The sequence below is a fragment of the Nicotiana attenuata genome, chromosome 3 (assembly GCF_001879085.1).
Source record: "Nicotiana attenuata strain UT chromosome 3, NIATTr2, whole genome shotgun sequence".
Classification (NCBI taxonomy): domain Eukaryota; kingdom Viridiplantae; phylum Streptophyta; class Magnoliopsida; order Solanales; family Solanaceae; genus Nicotiana; species Nicotiana attenuata.
Genome location: NC_031991.1, coordinates 39,499,520 through 39,521,046, shown reverse-complemented (window position 1 = coordinate 39,521,046; position 21,527 = coordinate 39,499,520).

The following is a 21,527-nucleotide window of genomic DNA, read 5'->3' as shown; positions in this document are numbered from 1 at the left end:
AGGATAGAAGAGTTTGAGTCACAAGACAATATCCAGATTACAACCCTGAAATAAACCGGACAATAGAAATGACAACAAATAAACCACCAAGCTAGCCAAGAAAGGAGCATCTTTCCAATCACCAAGCTCAATATCTTAGCCACTGAGTTCCGCATCAACAGTACTAGGACCGTCACAAGTCTCAATCACATTGACCTTAGCAAATTGTTTTTGGGTCCCTTTTTTCAGCTCGTTCTTAAGATCAACTTTCGGAACCGAGACTGATAGCGCTGAAAGCTTTGCGGCAAGTGGCCCTCCTAGGATCTCAAAAGAGTTCTCATATTCCTTTTCAACACAAATCATACCCACCATATGCGTCTCATTATGAACAGGTAATGGGCTTTGGCTAGTGTCTACTGCATCTGGATTTTGCACGACAATATCACCCGCATCAATAAGCTTCTGAATTGCTCTTTTCAGATGCCAACACTTTTCTATGCTGTGACCCGGGGCATTAGAGCAATATGCGCACCTTTGAGAATAATCAAAATTCTTTGGAAGAGGGTTCGGCATTTTTATCTGAATCGGCATCAACATGTCCAATTGCCTCAACCTTTGGAACAAACTAGCATATGATTCTCCAATAGGAGTGAAAGTCTTTTCTTTTTCCTGTTGCCTTTTCATTTTGTAATCTGGCCTCGGTTGGAACCTTTTGCAGGCAGGTGGTTTATATGCTTGAGGAGGCGGGTAAGACAGTTGCGGAGGTGGTGCAGGCCATTGCGAGTCCTGTGGATGTGGAGCATATGGTGGTGCATTGCGCATAGAGTACACTGAAGGTGAGGTATGACTTTGGGGATTTTGTGGAGAGAAGTAGCATTAGGGAGGATTATCTGGAGCACAGGGATTCGATATTGAGGCTAAAAGCGTTGAGCGGGAATGCCCACTGGATCCTGTCGTTGGCGGGGCTCAACAACATCTTTTCTACTTCTCTTTCTTCCACCCAAACTTACTGAGATGTTCTGAATGTCTTCTGTAGTATCTTTCAATGCAGAATAACTCATGATTTTGCCTGACTTGATTCCCTCTTCTACCATCTCCCCCATTTTTACCACATCATTGAAAGGTTTACCCAAGGCCGGGATCAAACTAAGTAGGTGGGCCCCTGGGCTTGTAGGAAAAGCTCAACCATTTCTTCTTCACCAATCGGGGGACTTACCCGAGCAGCTTGTTCCCTCCATCTGAGCCCAAACTCCCTAAAACTTTCCTTCGATTTCTTTTCCATCTTAGATAGGGAGGAGCGGTCTGGGATAATGTCTAGATTGTACTGAAAGTGTCGAACAAAATCTTGAGCCATGTCATCCCATGCGTGCCACTTATTGACATCTTGATGAGTATACCATTCCAAGGCTGCCCCAGTCAAGCTCTCACTGAAATACGCCATCAACAAATCATATTTCCCGCCAACACTTCTCATTTCACTGCAATAACCCCTCAGATGGGCTACTAGATCTCCACGCCCATCATACAAGTTAAACTTTGACGTTTTAAATTCCGCGGGCAGATGAACACCAGGGAACATACATAAGTCATTGTAAGACATGTTAATCTGATTTCTCATCCCTTGCATTTTCTTTAAGGACTGTTCTATGCCTTTCAACTTTCTGGATATTTCATTCTGCCCTTCTTTTCCTGAAGACATTTCATTTTCAACATAATGCTCATTTTGAGGGTTACAATTATACGAGTTCGGGACCTGGTGGGCCAACTTTGGAGAGTAGTATTGGGCATCATGAGGTTTAAACTGGTATTCACTGTTGGATCTAAGGAGGGATTGTTGAGAGGTTGTGATGGTGGAGGTAGTGGATATGACAGGAGGGCTATTTTTTGGAAAGGTAGTTGGAGGACGAATGATGGAGCTATTAGGGAGGTTGGGAAAGCTGTGATAAGCGGGAGAATCTAGAGAATATGGGGGATCATCTGGCACTATAACCGGAGTTTGGGTAAGGGTAGCATCTAGGAAGCTAGGTGGCGGCGGGAGTGGTGCCTTCCCAGTCATCCAAGCCCGATACATGTCCGCCATGTGTTGTCTTAACATCCTTACCTCTTCAAATTGTCCTGTTCAACCAATTGCTTTTGGGCACCAGTATCAACCGACTCGATTCTGTTGTCATCTGCCATTGCCCTTTGACATTATGTTGTAGAGAAGAGTTACCACTTTAAGAACCGCAAACCAACCACCTTTCTGCTTTAATGAAGATAACAAAGAGGGACAAGATGAAGTCATCACGTTAGCGTTAGGGCATTTAACATAAGATAATCTCACATTATGTGCAATGCACCTAGTCACAGTTATTGGTTCTAAAATGACTTCGAGGGTATGAAGGTCATATGGCATCATCCCAATATCACTCTTCTTACCCCATTTCTCTCTTCATTTTTCTTTCTAACACCACTTGGTTTCTCATTTCTTTCCCCCTCTTTTCTTTCTTCTCATTTCTCACGTCCCACAACTTTCATTTACTCTTTTTTCTCTTTTTTTTCGTTTTTTTCCCTCCCGTTTTTTTTTAAACTTTTAAACATGATCTGATTGAACCCTATATAAGTTGCCTACATATCATGTCCCTCATGAATCAGATCAAGCGTAGTTCTGGAGAAGATAATGGACAAATAAACTAAAAATAAAAATCTTTTTGAATTTTTCATTTATAACTTTTTTTTGGTTCAAATACAAAACAGGAAGTGCTATAATAAAAGACTCGACAATCTTAACTAAACTGACAGACTCGATACTACTGTACAAGACTAATAATTAAAAGACAACATAAAATAGACTAAAAAATAGAAAGCTTCCTCAGGTAGCTCGTGCATGCTCAAACCCTAGCAGATTGATCCATACCTGAATGGGAAAAATAAGATCAAATAGAGTTAGTGACTCAAGACACATATGACGCCACGACACCTTCTATAGGACACATGCAAGGCATGGTTAAGGCTATTTTTGCAAAATGACCTACGTAGCCAAGAGTGGCTATTAATGCAAACTCAACAAAGGTGACCTCTAAGACATGGAAATACACCTCACTAAGGCTTATATGAATTCAAACTCCCAATAATCAAGGCCCAAAATTAATTTGCAGAAATGACCCATTTTGCAAAAAGGATCGATATGGCTAGTAGTGGCTAAAGATGCAAGCTCAAAAAAGAAGACCTTAAAGTAATATGACACCTAGTTATAGACTCAAAATCCTAAGACATGGATAATTGAACCACTTTTGCGAAAATGACCCCATTTTGCAAGAATGGCCGATGTGACCAAAAGTGGCTAAACATGCAAGATATGGCTAAGACCCCGCAAAGCCAAGAACCTAACACTTACTAGGAAGACCGGCCCTATATGGGTTGCCTACGTATCCCGTCTCAAAAGACGAATCGGGTGTGCGTAGTTCGGGAAGATTGAAAATGGGAGAAAGAAAAAATGACACTAATTTGGAAAAAATATATTGTCTTTTTGAAAAATGATGGAAAATGTAAAATCTATTTGGATTTTCTTTTTCTTTATTTTTTGATTTCTTTGGAAAATGATGGAAAAGTGTAAAATCTTTTTGAATTTTTTTTTTCATTTTTTTTTAATTTTTGGAAAATAATAGGAAAGTGTAAAATCTTTTTTGAATTTTCTTTTTCTCCTTTTTATTTGAATTTTCGGAAAATAATGGAGAAGTGTAAAATCATTTTGGATTTCTTTTTCATTTTTTTTGTCTTTTCTTGAAAAAGTTGTGAAAGAAAAATATAACTAGGCCCTTCTTGCTTCATTTTTCACCCTTCTTTCCCAAACATCAGTCCGCCAAATGACCTTTTTACCCTCAAAGATGCAACATGTATCACATAGGAATGATTGAATCTCTTTTTGGGCTACGGGCCCATTTTGAGTAAATTTGGATAGGCTTCCTACAAAGGGACACGGTACCTGGGACCGAGCCTGCTAGGTCTAAATGACATGATGCAAATAAAAATAACCTAAAGGCTGACCTATGTTTGGGGTTCACTAACAAGGCAATTCGGGGGAGCGTATGGTCGATGGTGGCTGCTCAAGCTTTCCACCCACTCCATACGTCCGACGGCCCCCCACCTAAATTATGAAGCAGTAACACATAAAGAAAAAACTGTAAACAAATAAGCAGTTACCAAATAACAAAAAAGACATAAACAAAATAAAAATCAAATAAAGCAAACAAAACACATAAAAACCTCAACGTAATATCCTAAAAGCCAACAAGATCAAGTAATAGCTCGAACCTGCAACTCCCCAACAGAGTCGCCAGAGATGTTACACCCCTTTTTTTACACCTAACCCTCTTAATAAATAAAAAGATTTTGTGAAGCTCAAAAGGGTTTTCCAATCAGAAAGTGACAAAAGATTTGTGTTCAAAAGGAAATAACTCATAATCGCCACCTGCATTGATTTCGGTGTGCCAGTTCACCGCTTTTTTTTTTTCTGAAAAAAAAAATTTTCCTTTAAAACACTTTGGACTCCAAATTGAGTCTGCACCAGAGATTTGGGTAAGGGGGTTCATTTGACTCGGGGAGAAGGTGTTAGGCACTCCCCAAGTCCCGTGAAGGTCACGGTTGCGTACATGATCAAGTTGGCTTTTAAAATATTCAAGTTGAGGTAAAATTACGAAAAAAAAAAAGCAAAATAAACACACACAAGGCTCGAGGTCGTCCCCACCTAATAAAAGAAAAATAAAAATAAAAATAAAAATAAAATACTACAAGTTCTACTATCGATCTTCCAACTATAAATACTTCGAGGCATACCCCGGAATAAAATATATATGAATCCTTCGGGGCATTCCCCGGATAAATTTAACTAAGGGGGACCTCTCGCCTCACAAAGAAGCTAAAACACGAACATCCTAAAGGTTTGCCTACCAAAAGGTGGTCCGCCTAAACATGTTACTAGTGAATAAAAATGAGAATAAGTAAATAAGAGAAAAACTAAAACGAAATTCAACTATCCAAAACAAACAAAGCATGAGAAATTGACTAAGTAATAAACTAAACAAAGCATCCACAGTACACAAGATAATCAAACAAGAAAATTGGCAGACGGAACAATTGTTAAACGAGACAACACAAAAGAAGTGAATTAAAATGTGGGAAGAGCCGCTTAAGATCTCTTGGTATCCCCTTTCCCAATGACCAAGTTACACACAATAACCAAATCTCCATACAAATTCTAGTCAAATGGAGCTGCAGGTATCTGGAGGCTTTTGTAAAGGATTTTAGACCTCAAATAGATTCTAATTTATCACACATTAGCTCTAAAGCAACACAGTAGGTATACCAAAGGGTTAACAAATTGAGCACCACAACAGACCTGTGGAACCATGAAGAGGTAAGCCAGAGATAACTTCAAAACCACAGGATGAAATAAACTGACAGCTATACTAGATATATGAAGATTCCAAGTTTCGGACAGCAGATTGGTTTGAGACAACTTTAGGAGAACTGATGGGAATGTAATTCGTACTCAGAAGAATTCGATGACAAACCAATCTTTGAAAATAACTAACGGCCTGGCAACTATAAGGATTAGCATGTTGAAGGCAAAATCGACTCGAATTAAGTTGCAAACCAGTGGTTACACTTCATCAAACTTTCGTTTTATCCTTGAACTCAAACAAGAATTGTTAACTGATTTCTAGATTTTCTGACAGATTTAAGTCAAGAAAAGAAGGTCATCATATGTGATTATCAGTCAATCATGGGGGAGAAACAGGGCAGGAGATTATGCAGATTCAAATCAAATTGCGACATCAGAGAAATCATGATAGAATGATGAACTAAGCACACACAAACTAATGGGATTGACTCGATTAACAGACAGAGAACATCAGAGAATAATTTTAGAAACTCATTTCGACATACAAACTCAGCCAAACCAAGCAGAAATATTCATGAAAATGGCAAACAAACACATTACGACCAACAGTCACAAGATCGATTCGAGTTCCATTTGTTAATCTCAAGAACCAATACTTTCCTCTAATATTAACCGAGCATCAGACAATTTATAACCAATTAAGCTTCAATTCTTATCATGTTTCAATCAACACGAAAATTAGGGAGAAAGGGAATCAGAAAGGACCTGAAAATGAGCTTTTGATTAATCTTGTTTGGAAGCAAATACAGAGAAACTTGGCGTCGGAATTCGAGTATCCGACAGAGAAGGCGCAAGGCAGTAACAAAACGAGTTTAAGAGCCACGAACTTGACCTCCAACGAACTTCGGACTCGTCAACTCCAAACGCCTCGAATGAATTCCATAATTTGAACACCAAAATTTCGAAATTCCAACAGAAGAGCAGAATATATATGTATATATATATTTTGTTTTGTATTTTTTGAGATTAAAACCAGAAACACAAAAAAAAATATCTGAAAAAAAAATCAAATTATCCCAGGAAACCTCTCTTTTGAAACCCTAGCTTTTAACCTCAATTTTTTCTCCCCCCTAACCCTAAAAATCCGAGAAATCCCCCAGTATATAGGGGGTCTCGAACCTTCCATACTTCTTCACCAAGAAATCGCGTGGGGACCTCAAACAAGATCCGAAAATCCCATTTTTCAACAAAAATCAGAAAAATGGAAGGCTTTGGATCAAAACTTTAACCCAGCGGATCCCATTTTTCTAATATTTATCCAATGGCTTCGGATTTGCTCCAACAAAACAAAAAGAGGAAGAAAAACCGCGTGAATCGGATTGAAATGATGAGATTTGGTACGAAAGGGATGACGTGGAAGAAGGAGATGATGAGAGGGGGTGACCATGGGGCTGGGACGAGTGAACTCGCTGGGTTTGGACGAGTTCCGGCGAGTTTGGAGGCGGCAGAGATGAGGGGATACGGCTGGTCTTGAAATTAGGTTTAGGGTTAATGAAGATTATGTTTTATGTTATGGTGGGGAGTAATATGGGCTGTTGGATTAAAAGGGGTGAATGGCTAGGATTTAGTGTGGAAAGTGGGGCGGGTTACTGGGTCGTTTGGGCGGATCTCAGGCGGGTTAAGGGGAAAGGGATGGGCTGCCCAGAATTGGGCCTAATCTTGCCCGAAATTGGGCTAAAATTTGGGACTATAACCCTTTAAATCCATCAATTTTAAAAACTTAAACCTTTTCTTTATAAAAAATAATTTAAAATTAATTATGATTAAAGTAAAATATATCATATATATATATATATATATATATATCAATTTTATGTAAATTATTATATTCAAAAATAAAGGTAAAAATCATAGTAAAAACAAAATATATTGCTATAAAATATTAATAATCTAAACTAAATAGAAATAAGATAAAACATGAAACTATTTTTGTATTTTTTTATATTTTTTGTGCTTTAAAAATAGAATTAAATTTAATAATAAAGTGAAATCCTATAGAAATAAGTTCAAATAAATATCCTAAAAATACTAGGAATATTAAAAGTAATTCTAATGTGTCGGTCACAATTACATGTCTACAGCACAAATAAAGGAAAGCAAAGTATAAGAATTATCTAACAGGTACAACATATGTAACAACAAAAGTATATTTTTTTTCATCAAATCGCCCCACAGAGGGAAAACACAACACCAGATAAACACAAGGAAAGGGTATCCCTCATAACATTCGTTGCGGCGCGTAGCCCGCTCCCAAACTCTGAAAAACGATGTGTGGCGGCCGCATTCCATTTTGTGCGGACCGCAGTGGTTGCCTTCTCAAACTCTAAAAAACAATGTGTGGTGCGGACCGCAATCCATTTTGTGCGGTCCGCATTGGGTTGGTAAGATGGGCCCCAGGTCCTTTTCTATAAATAGGGCTTGAGGTCCACCTTTTACACTTTTCGACTCTTTGCTCTCAAAACTCATAAAAATCACCGTTCATCTTTCCTTTTACTCATAATTAACTGCTTGGACTCGTTTAACTTTAGTTTTTCTCACATCTGGTACCATTAACTTCTTTTTATTGTTTTAATTTTGTTAATTTCTTTTGATTTTTGTTTTCCTTCTGTTCTTCCCGTACTGCTTTTGATTAGGTAAAATTAGGTTAGTTAATTTCTCGATTAAAGTAGAATTAGGTAGTTAGAAACACTGGGCAAACACATAGGAACCTTTCTTAGGTGTAAAATTGGACTTAAAATCAAATTACATTGAACCCTGAGTTAGTGTTGCTTCCGGGCATTCAGTGCGGACCGCGGTCGATTCTGTGCGGTCCGCGGTGCCTTAGTACGGTCCGCAATGGCATTTTGTGCGAACCGCATTGCTGAGTATCGGTTCTCTGAAGTTTGGGGACTACGGCCGCAGTACATTTTGTGCGGTCCGCATGGGTCCCAATGCGGCCGCACTACATTTTATGCGGTCTGCATTGCCTGGATACATAGAGTGGGTATTCTGAACCCCACATCTGTGCGCACCGCATTGCCATTTTGTGCGGTCCATATTGACCTCTGTGCGGCCGCACTCCATTTTGTGCGGTCTGCACTGTTCACCAAATTCAACTGTCTGCAACATTTTCTTTCACTGTAATCTTGAACTTCATTGTATATACTGAGACTAACAGAGCATGACTGAACTTGTTTGCAGATAATGGTAAAATCAAGAGGTCAGGGTGCTAAACAACCAGGTAGAGGAGAGTCCTCCCGAGGGAGGGGACGAGGAAAGATAAAATTAATCCCCAAAGTTCGAGAAGCAATTAAAGCAACAAGGAAGGCGATTCGGGCCGTTGATAGAGCTGCTTCCCATTCCTCGGGAAGTGAGTATGTACCTTCCAAGGAGCTGACTGACTCTGATTCTATTCCGGAATTCATGGATGATTTCCCGGACATATTCAGGTTGACAGATGAACCAACTCCTCCAGCATCCCCTACTGCTCAGGCTTCAGTGCATGTATATTCTGGGTCGTTTGAGGGCTCAGCCGAAGGCAGTAAGGATGAGTACTCCACCTCTCCTACAGCTTCATTATCTGGAGAGGGTGCGGTAGGAGAAAATGAGGGAGTAGGGGGAGATGAAGTAGTAGGTGAAGGGAGTGAACCTCAGGTGGGAGGTGTTGCTAGAACTAGAAACCCGGAGGTGTGGCAAGATCACTTTGTGAGTGAGAAGGCTTACCATAAATTCACAGGGAATGGTGGCCGGTGAGGAAATTGATTCCGGAGAGAAGTTTTGTTGATAGAGACCTATTGCCTCACAACCCCAAGGTGAGAAGGCAATTTAGGGAGAGAATAGGCTGGGCGTACTTCTTGGGGGACTGTGTGGATGCAAACGAGCACTTGGTCATGGAATTCTATACCAATGCTGCCCACATCAAGAAGGGCACTAAAGTGACCAAGGTGCAAAATTTGACAGTGTTGTTCGATGGAAAGTCAATAAATGAATACTTGGGTTTTGATGAGGAGGATGAGTCTCTGCACTTGGTGAAGATGGACTTAGGTGAGGAGGTCCGTCCTTGGTTGGCACAGTATCTGGCAATCCCAGGTAGCACCCCCGATTGGCTGAATGCGGGAGTAAAGAGTTTTGAGAAAAAGTTTGAACTTTGAGGCCAAGGGGTGGGAAACATTTGTCTGCAGCAGATTGGACCCCACTACTCATGACAACTCCCTCCCTCTTCACCGGGCAGTCTTGGTGGCATCAATCATGGCAGGGTACCCAATTAACGTCGGGAATGTGATGTCGAGGGTGATTACATAGGTGGTAGCTGAAGGTGACAGAAACTATCCCTTCCCAAGCTTTTTGACCATGTACTTCAGGGACCTCAAGGTTGAAAAGAGGCCATTTGATATAAAGGTAAAAGCGAAGGCCCCGTTCTCATGGTACAGTATGCAGGGTGACGACAACCCAAAGAGCAAGAACTTCAAGGGAACAACCACTTCTCCAACTGGCCGGTCTGAAGAGCCAGTTGTGGTAGTGGCCCCTACTCAGCCTGCCTCCACCTCCGTAGACATTCCTCCTGGCCCATCCACTTCAGCAGATCCCGAGATACCCTCTTCCCAAGACAACCCAGTGACTGCACACTGACTGAGCCAGGCTCTTCTCAGCATCAACAACTGGATGCAGACAGCTTCATCCAAGTTGTTTGTCCTCACCACTACAGTAGCAGCTCAGTCGGCACCTCTACCTCCGCAGGTCACACAGTCTATTGAGGATGCCCTCAAGGAGATTCTGGAAAACCAGAAGAAGATCCTTGAAACTCAGAAGAAGCATACACAAGTTGTGGATGCTCAAGGGAAAGCTCTCAAGGACCTTGCTAAGGAGGCCAAGAAGATGAGAAAGACTCGGGCTTCCAAGGAGTCCGTGAAGGAGTTGACGTTTGAGGTTGATAGATTGAAGGAAGATCATCTGTCTTTGGATTTACTGTTCCAGGACACTGTGCCAGCAGCCCATCCCCAGCCAATGCAGTCAGAGAGGCCTCCCAAGAGGCAGAGGGTGATTCCCCGTGCAGACGATGCAGTCATCCAGTTAGAGGACCCTCCGAAGGCTTCCTCTAGTCAGCCATAGGATGCAGCCCAGGAGCCTATCCAGGTTCAGGCAAGGTCCCAACAGTAGAGCAGCAGGTCATAGGGAACCAGTCTGAGGTTCCCGAGCATATTGATGACCCAGGGACCACTCAGGACCCCATGCAGCGATCCATAGGGAGTCTCTATATCCTTTTCCCTTTTCTTTTTGGTGCTTATTTGGTTTAGTTGGCATTGGGGACAATGCCAGCTTTCATTTGAAGGGTAGGCCCTACTTTTATGGATTTGGATGATTATATATATTTGATAATTTTTATGCTTTCTTTATTTTTCATCTTTGGTTTGTATATAATTTTAACATTTCGTCACATTTCTCGTACTTTTATTTTACTTTGGGTCTGTATACAAAGTTATGTTACATTGTACATATTCATCCCATCTATTGTATATTCGATTAAATCCCCTCTTGTATATATTAATTTTACTTTCCGTAATTTTTCGTTCTTAGCTTCTTATTTATGTTCGTAGTTTTCTTATTTTGAACGTTTGCAATAAGCCTTTGGTTTTCTTAATGCCACGGTTCTTTCCAAAGGTGGAGTTTGTGTGAACCGGGTGGCTCTTCCCAATGATGGATGGCGTGACAACCTTCTTAAGGGTTTGAGTATGTTTCTCTTTTTTCTTTTTGCTTTTTAGTAGTTAGTGGTTAAGGGTGCCTCAAGCAAAGCTTTACTTGGGCCTAGAACATTTGCCTTTGATCTCATGGTCAAAAATAAATTATTGTGTTTAGGATGTTGAAAGTTGTGACCCTGAGACTCTTGTGTTGACCGATAATCATCAAGTGGTTTTTCGGGACCATTGTGTGCTCAAATATTATCTAAGGTCGTTGTGGGCTCCCGACTCTGTATATTTAGCAATCCCATAGCGTGTGTGGTGAGAAATTGCATTGCAAGTCCAAGTCCCGAGCCATTAGTCTAGAACCTGCCCTAATTGTTTGTTGAGGCGAAATCCTAAGTGAATTTTGACTTGAGACATGATTATAGGCTCTCCTTGATCCAAATGATAGCTTAAACACTTCCATAGCCTACCAAAGATAAAATCCCTAGTCAACCCTTTTGAGCCTTAAACCTTTTTCCTTCAAGAACCATGATACAAGCCTTTACCCGTTCTAAAAGATACCCTCTCTTGGCACCCGATCTTTCCTTAGCACATGGCAAAAATATAAGTTTGGGGGGAGAGACGAGGATTGCAACAAAGTGGTTAAAAGGTACAAAATGAAGAAAAGGAAAGGCAATGAAAAAGAAAGAAAAGCAAAAAGACAAAAAAAGAATACTCAATGTGGAAATGAATAAAAAGGGATTCAAGAAAAGCAAAGAATGAAAGGTGTGAAAAAATTGAGAAAGAAAAAAAAGATTTGAAATGTATAAAAAAGAGTGACAGTGTGTCTCTCTCTTACCCCTTGGAAGAAGTGAAAAGACTCAAAAAGTCAAGTGAATCTGTGCCAAAATGAAACAAAAGAAGTGCTTAAGGGAAGATGGAACCTACTTAGACCAAACATTGCCTATCCGGAACCAAAAGCCTTCACTATGTCTCCACAAAAGCCCTATATGATCTCTAGTTGAATGAAGCTTACATTAGTGGTGACTCACATAAGGGGCAAGCATATGGTACTTAGTGCCGGACTTGTGACTTTTCTTTGAGAGGGATGAGTGAATTTCCATTAACCTTGTTCTGAGTGCCACTATTCTAAAGGTGAGGTTTGCTTAGGGAGAGCCGAGGATGTGTGAGTTTGGGTTCCACAATGACTAAAGTAATAGAAAGAGTCCTTTGATGTGTTGAGTCAAATCTTGATGCTCTTGTGTCGCACTTGATCCATGGTATTTAAAAGAGTAAATGTTGTTAATGATTCATGTGTATTGAGGGCAATTGTTAGTCCCAATTGATGTTAGATGAGGTCACTTTAGGATAGCTGAATTGTCGTGGATTTTCTCTTAAGGGGTGGGTCTTATTTTGTTTGCTTGAGGACAAGCAAAAGCTTAAGTTTGGGGGAGTTGATAACTAGGGATTTTGATACATTTTATACTCCTTCTTGCTTATGTTTTGATTAGAAATTTGTACAAAATAGTCCCAAAAGGCTTACAAGTTGTGCTTGATTGCAGGTTTGATCAACAAAGTGACAAGATGTCAAAGGTCAGCTCAAAAAGGAGTGAAACTTGCACAAGTACCAAGACAAGACAAAGCTCACGCAAAACAGGGCCAATGCGGCCGCACACCATTCTGTGCGGTCCGCACAAGTGAGGTTCAGAGGGTTTGATTTCAGGCCAATAGGCAATGCGGCCGCATGGGATTTAATGCGGTCCACATTGGAGTCACTGCGGCCGCACTCGATTTAGTGCGGTCCGCAGAGCCAAGAATCAGAGAAGTGCCAATTTTGAGTTAGAAGCCCAATGCGGTCCGCGCTCCATTTCATGCGGACCGCACTAGAAGCCACCGCGGCCGCATTCGATTTTGTGCGGTCCGCATTGCCCAAGATCAGAGAGCTGCTTATTCAAGTTCAGATCCCTAGTGCGGCCGCACGTCATTTAGTGCGGTCTGCACTAACCCCGCAGGGGTATTTTTGTCCAGACATTTTAGCTTAGTATAAATAGCTTCTTTTCCATTTTTAGGTTAAGCAAATAGTTAGTACTGAAGGTTGCGCTCGTGGGTTCGAATATTTTAGTTGTTTTGAGTAATTTTAGCTTCATTTCAACATTGAATCTTCAAGTTTAATTTAGCAATTAATTAATATGAGTTTTTCTTCATCTATTTCTTTGTTTGTCTCTCTAATTATGAGTAGCTAGACCCATCAGCTAGGGTTGTGGCTCAACCCTAGTGTGGATAATTGATGGGTCTTGTATTTTAGAGGTTGATTGACTATGGGTGTTTGATATTTGGGCTAATTCCATGTTTAATTGCTAAATTAGTGGTTGTAAATACTAGTTTGTGTTTAGTTGACTTTTGCTCTTCTTGAGAAAGAGAGCCTAAGTCTCTAGAATTAGTCCAACAAGGAATTGGGGCGCATTCAAGAGAATTGATAGCCCCAATTAAAGGGTTAAACCGAGAGAATGTAATACCCGACTTGATCCTCATTTGCTTGTGCAAATTTGCATCCCCAATTGATCTTGAGAAAGTCAATTTGGGCAAAATTACTCGAACTACTGAGAGATATAGAGTGAGTAGAATCGAGCAATGATTATATCATACTCCCCAAATGTGTCAATCTAGCTTTAGACTCAAGATTCCGTCAATTGACCACCTAGGCGAAAGTCACTACCCTACTGCCCTTTAATCATTTGAACAACTCGCAATAGTTTAATCCTAGCTTATAGTAGTTTAATTGAGCATTGTAGTTTATAAAAATTAGAATCATAATTAAAACCCAAAAATGTGTAGAAGTGCAATTTGGAGCAAATACACAACTCCACTTTAGATAGACACCCAACTCCAATATCTAGCTCTCTGTGGAATTTGATCCCGATCCTAAATCGGGTAAAAACTGCTTCGACCTCTCTCGCTACTTAATAGTAGTGCAGGGTTGGGTTCGATCAAACCTCACCGCCTAGCACATCATAAAAGAGTAGCACATAACATAGGCTAAGGGCACAAATAATATCCATTCTGCCTGATAGCATAACCAAAATGGCAATCTCACAGGAGCATACAAACTTGATCTGATACAAAACACATATTCCTTACGCCTATAGTAGACAGCCAACTCAAGCTGTCGAACCATTGAGAACCCACTGAGGTCCGCCCGCACGCAACTAAGCCATCAAGACTGCACCTCCCCAACTCAACCGAGTCACACAGACCGTCCAATCTAAGAGTGCTGCCACAAATGCCAATGAGAATTCCCATTCAAAATGACCAATTACTTCCATTGCCATGCTGACCCCATCGCTAACGAACTGAACCATTTCTTAGGATAGTCGATAAGCAATATCCCCCATCAAAGCCCCAATATCATCCCTAGCAAGATCTCAGTCTTTAGTTATATACAAATTTTGGAAACCTTCCAATACCACTTATATACGTACCTCAGGCCAAAACTGATGTAAATCTGACTCTGCAATCTGAACGCCGCTAGTGAAATCCTCCACTTAGTGCGAAGCCATAGAAAATAACATTTGATGATCTGCAAAACTAACTTTCGCAGCTCGCACAACACCAATCACAAGGTACCCCAATACCACCAGTCGTCCTCAATCAACATCCACCTCGCAACCTTGCTACAATTGCGACGACTAGTCAACCAATTAGACCTTCCCAAGCTCGCACTTATCAACCAGATGTCGGAAACTGTTGCGCCCCCATATGAACAATTGAATAGTCTCTCAATGCCTCTGTATCTTCAGTGTGGGCGACACGTTGAGACAATGCCTGAGCATCCCTCATTCCTTCGTAGCCCGTTTGTAGCATCACGAACCACTGGCTGAAAGCGGACATAGAGAGCGTAATATCATACACGAGTGGATGTAGAGGAACATAAGTTATATACCTCGAGCTGAATCAATATCGCACGATAAGGAATGAAAGAAGTGGAATTTCCTAACAGTTTTGTAGCCTCTCGAAGATAAGTAGACATCTCCGTACCGATTCACAAGACTCTACTAAACCTACTTGTGACTCATAGCACCTATGAACCTAGTGCTCTGATACCAACTTGTCACGACCCAAAAATCCCTCCGAAGGAATCGTGATGGAACCTAGTCTCTAAACTAGGTAAGCCTAATATTATCTGAAATAACATTGACATTTACTAACTTTAAATTAATTTACTCTGAACAAATTTACAATTCCCAAAGCCGGTGGTTCAAGTCACAAGCCTTTCTAAGAGTAGTTATACAAAATAAATACATCACTGTCCCGAAACAAAAGGAACAAATGGAAATAAGTACAAATGAATGTGACTCCGAGGCTTGCGAATGCTCTAGCAGGTTTACCTTGAGTTTCCATCGCAACGACCCGCACAACTACCACCGATCAAATACCTGGATATGTACACAAAAATGTACAGAAGTGTAGTATGAGCACACCACGGCGGTGCCCAGTAAGTATCAAGACTAACCTCGGTGGGGTAGTGATGAGGAACAGTCCAGACACCTACTGGTCAAATAAATTGAACAGGATATAATAATAAACTATCAACCTAACGGTGACAAAGTAATATCAACAGTAGGGAAAGAACAAACTACAATCGGTAGAAACAATAAAGGGAAACACGGATGGAAATGAAAGATAACCAAATAAATTAGCACCAACATAGCGGAACACAGACAAGTAAAAATGTACTCAAACAAGGAAGGCCATGTCAACTCAATAAATCATATCATTTTCGGTGCACAATTCCAGCCATCTCAAACTCGATGTCTCATATCAACCTCAATTACCAAACATTTAGCACACCCGGCACCTTGTGCGCACATATTTCTATCTCCCTTTGCACAACAACGTTCTTATGTTACTCAGTACATAGGGTCATAACCAATGCAATTAAGATATTCACGGAGTCTCATTTGCATAACATAAAGTAGAGTACAACTTCTAAACCAAATTAGGAACTCAGCAAGAAAAGATGAAGTTATTTTTAGAAATTATTTGAATAAGGAAAATACCATTTTCAATGAAAATACCACATCAAATGAATTATTACCTTTAATAAGGGATTTAATAAATTAACTTAGTAGGAATTCTTTTTTTTTTAAAAGTAAAATACAACCTCAGACGGTCCAAGGGAATTTAATTGAGTAACTAATTGAATTAAAAATAAAATTATTATTGAAATTTGAAGTATTGAAATATACATATAAATACGACGAAGTATTTAAAACACTATGGGGTTCCATCACAAAGAATCGCAGCAGTAAAGGAATTTGAACAGTTAAAACACTTGAATTGATAATAACAAATAAGCATAGCAAACAGAAAGTGCACGGTATCACCCTTCGTGCTTTAACACTCTCTCACAAGTAACATGCACGACATCACCCTTCGTGCTTTAACACTCTCTCACAAATATCGTGCACGACATCACCCTTCGTGCTTTACACTCTTCCTCACCCAAGCAACAATCACAAGCAATTTGGGCAAGGGAATCAATAACATCACAAAAGAATCAAGTAACAACAGAAAATCAGGAAATAAACGTAAAGAACACCATAACTCATTTATCAGCAAGAATCAGGAAAATCAAGGACAAGTGCACGGCATCACCCTTCGTGCTTTTACTCTCTTCCTCACCATAAGAATCAATATAATCGGCACGGCATCACCCTTCGTACTTTTACTCTCGTCCTCACATAATCATGGCACAGAATGATACTTCGTGCATTATCACTAATATAAAGGCATGGAATGGTACATCGTGCGGCACGGCATCATCCTTCGTGCTTTATCACTCTTCCTCACAATATGCATAAATAGAAATGTGCACGGCATCACCCTTCGTGCTTTAGCTCTCTCTCACAATATCATGCACGGCATCACCCTTCGTGCTTTACACTCCTCCTCACCCAACCAATAGAAATAATAAAATCACGGCAAGGAAGTCAACAATACGAACAATAGAATCAATAACATCCCAACAAGGGAATCAACAATAGAAACAATAATATCCCGACAAGGGAATTAACAATAGAAACAATAACATCCCGGCAAGGGAATCAACAATAACCAATCTTGTTTCAACAATTAGCTTCGCAATATAGATCTCAACCCGAGTCAATACTCAACAATGGACAATTTCCAAGAGAATGTCATAAGTCTTATTCGACATCAATAATCGTCAATTTTAAAAAAGAATAGTACATAATAAGGATCACGAAAAAACCAAGAAGCACGATAACCTCAACAAAACAACCAGACACAATAAGCACGTGATAACTACACAGATAACCACAACAATTGGACATGTAGCAGGTTTACACGAAGTCATAAAGGAAACTCACAGTCAAGAAGTATCAAAACAATAAGGAAGGCAATCACTTCAATTAAGGCAATTAAGGGTCAAGTAACACGTACGAGTTAGAGGAAAGCTAATAATATCATATGGAGCATATAGAGGCAATTTAAACAATTAGGAAACCCAACCATGACGGGATGCTTTCCACATAATGAACATAAGGACCTAAGAACCCTAGAGGCAAATTTCCCACAAATAAGTCCAAGCACTTACTCGTCACCTCGCATGCATGGACTACAATTAGCATAGAAGACTCAAATCCTAAGGGGAAGTCCCCCACACAAGGTTAGGCAAGATACTTACCTCAATCCGGCCAATTCAACACTCAATTTAGCTTTTCCTTTACCAATTCATCAACGCTCAACTCAATCTAGCCAAAAACGACTTGAATACATCAAACAATGCAAGAGAAAACAATTTCAATTGAGAAAACTATGATTCTTATACAATTTGCAAAAAGTCAACTCCCCGAGCCCGCACTTCGGAACCCGAAAAAATTTACAAAAATCGAACACCCATTCCGCTACGAGTTCACCCATACAAATATTATCTAATTATGATACCATTTGGTCATTCAAATCATCATTTTACATTTTTTTTTGAAAGATTTCACAATTTCCCTCAAATTTTCCTTTAGATTCTCGTGAATTTGATGCTAAATCTAAGATATAATCACAAAATATAGTTAGAAATTGATTAGAGCACTTACCTAATGATTTGGAGAAGTTTGGGTCCTTGGAAAATCGCCCATGGAGATTTAGGGTTTGAGAAAATTGAAAAATGGGTGAAAATCTCGTCAAAAACCTCACTTAACATGCCTCAGATGTCGCATTTGCGACCCAGGGCTGGCAAAAGTTGCATTTGCGACAAAAATCTCGCATTTGCGAACTGGTCATCGCAAATGCGATAAAATGTTCGCATTTGCGACCACACCAGAACCAACAATTTTTCTTGACACGAAAATGAGCATAACTTCCTCGTACGATGTCCAAATTCGATGATTCTTTTTCCTATGGCTTCGTAATTTCGACACAAATCTAATGGTTCAAACAAAATTGAATTTGGATCTCATTTGCTCAATATGGTATTATTCTTGCTTGAAGAAACGACGATGAAGCATCCAAAAACAAGCACAACATAGCCTAAATCTTCCGAAACTCACCCAAGCTCTCGAGGCTCCAAACCAAACATGCACGCAAGTCTAAAAATATCATACGGACTTGCTTGTGCAATCAAATCATCCAAATAATATAAAAAAACTATGAATTTAAACTCAAAACTCATGATTTTCTAACTTTTCAATCGGACGTCCAAATCACGTCAAATAAATTCCGATTTTCGCCAAATTTTACAGATAGGACTTAAATATCATAACAAACTTGTACCGGGCTCCGGAACCAAAATACGGGCCCGATACCAACGAGTTCAAACATTAATTCATTTCTTTATTTCCTTTAAAACCCAGCACAATAATTTTCTTCAAAAATTGTTTTCTAAGGCTAGGGGCCTCGGAATTTAATTTCGGACATACGCCCAAGTCCCATATTTACCATGGACCTTCCGGGATCGTCGGAACACAGATCAGGGTCCGTTTACCAAATCAGGGCTGGTACACACTTCTTCTTCTACTCAGTTGGCTGACCTCTTCACTAAGCCACTTCCAGGTGCTACTCATCATGGTTTTTTGCTCAAGTTGTGGGTCTTCCCACCCTCCAACTTGAAGGGGTGTGTTGGAGTTATCGAAAGGAGTCCAGATTAAGGCCCACTTTCTCTAATTGGCCCATTATATTTATTTGTATATGAGGTGAAAGCCCAGATTTTTCCTTAAGTCTATTTTTCATTTTTGTAGTTTTAGTTTTCTACTCTTGAAATAGATGAGAAATCATCTGATAATATCAATGAAAGGCTTCTCTCTTCTCTCTCAATCTTTTATCAAACGTCAATTTAAAGGAGAGAAATAATTTTGGATATAATGCTGATTTAGAAGAATTTAACTCTTTCCATACATTTTGCTTCGATTTTTCGCAATCAACAAAGGTTAAAATAACAAAATATGTTGGTTGATTTTGTGAGTATCCCTCCAATAAAACTTGTAAAAGTGACCCAAGTAATGTTTCTTGAAAAAGATATGTTTACAATTGTTGTTAAAAATATGATCATTACCCAAACAAATTATCTCCCTAAGAAAATTTATGAAATTTTTCATGACTTAACTCATCAAAAAATTTGTTCTCTCTCTTACCTGTCCCACCCACCAGAGGAATCATCTTCACTGCAAAAAGTGGGTAGATTGTGCGTTTGGACATAAGAATGTAAAATTTCAAAAAAAATGAAATTTTTTTAAAGTGAAAATGGTATTTGTAAATTAGAGTTGTGTTTGGACATGAATATAATTTTGGGTTGTTTTTGTAGTTTTGTGAGTAATCTAAGTGGAAATTTTGAAAAACAGTTTTTTGGAGTTTTTCAAATTTTCAAAAACTTCCAAAATGCATCTTCAAGTGAAAATTGAAAATTTTATGACCAAACGTTGATTTCGAAAAAAATGAAAATTTTTCGAAAAAAAGTAAAAAATTTCTTATGCCCAAACATGCTTTTAAAAATAAAGTGAGGAGACGTTTAAAACTTTAAATTGATAAGGCGACATATTTCCAACGCTGATTTTATTCGTCTAATTTGAGTATGCCAAAGTCCAAAGTTAAAATCATTTGATATATACTTTTTATAGCATTCAAATCATATCGTCCACGTCCTTTCGTTTATTTTATAAGAGATTCGTTTTACCATAAAAATTTGCCTTTTTTATTTTAGTGTTTTTTTCTATAAACTTACGAAAAGTCAAGATATCAACCTTGTCGATTTATTATCTACTTGTAAAGGCATATGTCCTGTGAAGACATTGAGGACATTGTGTACATCACTGAAGTGATTTAAAAAAAAAAAAAGAGTGAAAGAAAACAAAAAGCAATGAATCACTATATGATCTAGGGTAATCCTTTCATCACCTAGGTTTGTGGTGCAATAGATAGAATCCCTCCGCTCTCAATCTGAGGATTTGGTTCTAGCCTTATGAATGAAATGTTTTTCCCTTTAATAGGCTGTACACGGATTTAGATCATATAGTTATTGTAAGAAAAATGAGTTGGTAATATTGATTAAGAACAAGAAGGAAAGAAGAACAATTTATCAAAAATACTGTGTCGTGGTAAGCCACTGCCTTGAAAGCGATTTCGGCCCGACTAGGTGCAAATTGTTAAGATCGGTCGCTCCCGAAGGTTCCACAACACCTCCAAACACGTGCACTCACGACTGGAAGTTTAGAATTTGCACAAAACAATTGCCCAGAAAGAAGAGAAGATGTAGATTTTTTTCCTGTAATTGTTACAGAAACTAAAATGTTATAGGAAGAAAGTAATGATTAGCAAGATGAATTCTTGGTTAAGAATTGAGTGAATATGATGGCTAATAACCATCATATTTATAGGCAATTCGGGAGATTGCATGTATGACAAGTGTGGAGAGTCTTTTAACACTTGTCCAATTATATAGTCCAGTTGTCTTCAATATTAACAAGTGTACCTAATCTTCCATGCATGAAGACACATGGTTTGCATAGTCACTTGCCAAAGTCATTCAACATTTGGCTTTAAGGCTTCATGCAAGAAGCCACTTTGAAATAGATTGAACACTTGAAAAATAAAAACTCTCATTACTATTGGTTGTAAATGAATTTTCAAAAAGAAATTTTTGACTTTGCATTATAAATAATATCTAACAGTTATGGCCCCAATACGAATATACACTAAATAGGAAAAAAGAAGAATAATGTTTTCATATAAAGAACGATAACGAATTGAAAAATCATTTCAATATTATAATTTCTATCAACCTCTCAACTTTCTTTGATGCAATCTCAAATCCATCAACGTAAAAAAGGGTATAAGCACATTTTGCTGTAGTCAAAGACATAACGAATAATAAATAGTTAAATAAACAAAATGGGAATCTAAAACCCTTGGCGTACGAGGACAACAAAAGATTCGTCGAACTATACTTTAGGACGTGA